We start from the raw sequence: 3,609 nt of genomic DNA, 5'->3' as shown, positions 1-3,609 counted from the left end.
CTTAAAAGCTGTTCTGCTTGAAAGCCAGTCACGTTTTACCCTCTTGAGACTGAAGATGCCACGAATATTCCTCGAGGTGAGAGTCTTTTCTTCAGTTGTGCCTCGAGAACAGCAATCTCTTTGCAGCTTGAGATTTTATTTCTACTTCATTAAAGTCTTCATTCGTTCTGTTTTTTAATTGCTTCTGTTCCATTCATTTTGGTTTCTGAGTCAGAACTTTATTCTCTTACAAGCTTATAGAAAATATTTCTACTTAATATCTTTTCCTATCATTATTTTATCTTTTATCTCTGCCTCTGTATTCTAAGTAACTTGTAAAGTACATCATCTGACTCCCTCGATTTTCTGTCAATAGCTCTCTCCTGATGCTGTAGCTCTCAGTCCTTTTGTCATGTTTTTAGGATTCCTTGCTCTTTCTTCTCATCTCAATTTCCCTCTTCTCTCTGCCCACCTCACAGCTCAGTCTTTTCTTCCTTTGGATTGCAAGGCTTCCCAACAGTGTGTGGGTTCAGTGCTCTCCTCAGATCGGCTTCCCCGCTGACCATCTCTGAGGCGTGTATTGCTCCAATGTGGCCCTCCGTGGTCCCTTTACCACAAATACAAATCTGTATCACTGGAAGACAAATCCGATTTTCCACCCAAGGCTCGATACACTGTTTCTTCCTCCATTTCTTAACTCTTTGATAAGCACATATCGCAGATCAATGCAGACACATCAAAGGTCGGATATGATATACCCCTGCCAAAGGGAATCTGCCTCATAGTACGGTGAAGTTCCCCTGGTATTTGTCACTGAGGAAGCATTTTAAATAACTATTTAGCACATATAACCTAAGAGACAAGCAGAGGCTCACCACCAGCAATTCTATTATCATATTTAATTCCTACTACTTTACATGCATGAATGATAATTTTAAGTAATTAACAATTATTTTATTTATTTTATGCACTTTATTTTTATAATTTATAATCATTTACCTGTAAGTCTTCTAAAATTACATCATGAAATTAGGGCAATCAGAAGGCCAATGAAAAAATAAAAACAGGTATCGTGAATCCCTCCCTGCACTTTCCTCATGTCAACGTCCCAGGTACTGCAGAGAGAGTAAGTACGGAGCCTCCAAAGTTAAGAAATAAATGTATAATAGAATATCTTTATGTTACAAAAGTAATTCCTACATTGCACACAGTATGCCTATCCTATAATAGAATCCCTATAATGAAAGGTACTTGTTACTAAAATGAAAAGTCAGAATTTCCTGATTCTACTTCTGCCATCGCAGTGTTCTATGAGCGTTCTAGACTAACATTATTTCTCTGCATTCCCAACAAGATCACCTTTGAATATGCCCTCTGCATCCAAGGCACACAAATTTTTAAAATTAAACATACATATTTTGAAATGCTTTCAGTACCTGAGTGGGGGTGAGTGGGAAGCAGCATAATTTGAATTTCATACTGTGATTATTTAAGGCACTGTATGTGAATTTTAATACCACCTGTGAACACCATCTCAACGATGCTGCATATACGATATTTTTAAAACACTTATCAAAGTAAAAAGCATCAAGCCATGCATATGCTTAATGTACTCAAAGAACTATGTTATTTGCACACATTTATTAATAATGTTCTGCTTATCCCTCCAAGAACCTGAAGTCATGGTAATGTAACCTCATAAAATATCTTCGAGATAGATTATCTCATGTAAAATATTTTTAAGAATGAGAATCCAGGGGCGCCTGGGTGGCACGGCGGTTAGGCGTCTGCCTTCGGCTCAGGCCGTGATCCCAGCATTATGGGATCGAGCCCCGCATCGGGCTCCTCCGCTGGGAGCCTGCTTCTTCCTCTCCCACTCCCCCTGCTTGTGTTCCCTCTCTCGCTGGCTGTCTCTATCTCTGTCGAATAAATAAATAAAATCTTTAAAAAAAAAAAAAAAAAAAGAATGAGAATCCAGATGGTTTCTGATGACTTCAGAAGGACCTCTACATATATGAAATGCAGTTTATTTTTATGAAGAAATACATTAACCCACCACATTTCAACTCAATCCTCTACAACTCTTTCACTTAAACTCCATATTCTGCGGCTTCTTCTAAATTGGCTTATATACAAATCCCAGAATCCAAGCCCGCCAACTAGGGACTGTCTCTGTTCTCTTTTACAATGTAGACTGGGCAACATTTTTGTCTATTTCAGTAAGAACCGTTAGGTCTCTTTGGGGGGTTATTCAGAGCGCTGCTAACCCAGGGTTTTATTTTAATGTTGAAATCATTGTTTTGCTATTTTGTAATTAAAGAGATTTTTCTTGATGCAAATATGCAGCAACATTCTTAAGGGACATTTTTAAGCAAATGTTCCCATTTTGTGTGGTGTAGCAAATGAAGTAATTTTTGTATTTTTCCTATTATATTTTGTAAGATCGTGAAAGAGCTTTGCTCCTAGAATGCCCTACAATGGCTATAAGCACAGCGGTCTGAAGAAAAGGCTTTGAGAATTCAGAAACACAATTTGAAACAATGTGGAGGAACTGCCGGCTTTTGGGAAATAACAGCAGACAGACCGGACCCGGCACAAAGCGATCAGAAATGAGGTCATTCACATTTAGCAAAAGCCTTGGGCATTTTAAGGGAAGAGAATAGCCCAAACCACCATTCCCCCAAGCCAAAAGATTCTTCAGATATACACTGAAAAGGCTCCCGATTCCATACGGGTCCTTGCAGTACCTTTATGCCCACAGCTAACAACCACATCAGTCCTCATACTGTGTTCAAATATGGAGCCCACCGATATCATGTATTAGTGTGGTTTCCACAAATTCCAGTTATTTGACCAAGCTATTCAACTTCACCTTCTCCATTTTCAACTGCGGACTTAGGCATTCTTATTTTCCATAGTTATTTTTTCAAGTAATTTACTACATATTCAGAGAACTGGGGGAAAAAAAGTTTATTTGAGAATTGTGAATCATGTTCAGCTAGCTAGTAATTGAAATGTTTTCTAAGCACACACTTTTCAGTGGGGTGTCGCTATCAAGGAAAATCGACTTCCCGTGGACTGCCCTCGAAAATATAAAAACTTATTTTGTTTTCTTATGCTGAGGTTGGGGTGGGGGGGTTGACGTTACATCCTCATTCAGATAAAATGATTTTTGTTCCATATGTTCTGTTTGAAGGCCTGTAATTTCACCACTGTTGATGGTGGAAATGGAGTTCGGTGGAGGAAATGATGTGGAAAGGCATTTGATATTTCTGGGCTGTTCCAGTGAGTGTGAGAGTGAGCAAGTGAACAGAGTTTACACACAGCATCTTCCATGACATCAGAAAGCTAAATATCCTTTCCTTTTCAAAGAATAATTGTTTTGGTTTGATTTATCAATAATGTTTTCACTGTAATTATAATAGAAATAATGAATGGATCTTCTGTCTGCTAAGAATTATGCTCTCTTGTAAGGCACTCGTTTGGTGGGCTCTACCAATAAGTCACACAAATTTAACATATTAAGGCTGTTATGCACAGGAATTTTCAACAGAGCAGTGCAATAGCTCAATTTCCAGGCAATGTTTTCTTGTAATAAATTGACATCAAAACAAATGAAAAGTTGGAAAG

The sequence above is a fragment of the Ursus arctos genome, unplaced genomic scaffold, assembly GCF_023065955.2.
Source record: "Ursus arctos isolate Adak ecotype North America unplaced genomic scaffold, UrsArc2.0 scaffold_27, whole genome shotgun sequence".
Classification (NCBI taxonomy): domain Eukaryota; kingdom Metazoa; phylum Chordata; class Mammalia; order Carnivora; family Ursidae; genus Ursus; species Ursus arctos.
This window is presented reverse-complemented; position numbering follows the sequence as displayed.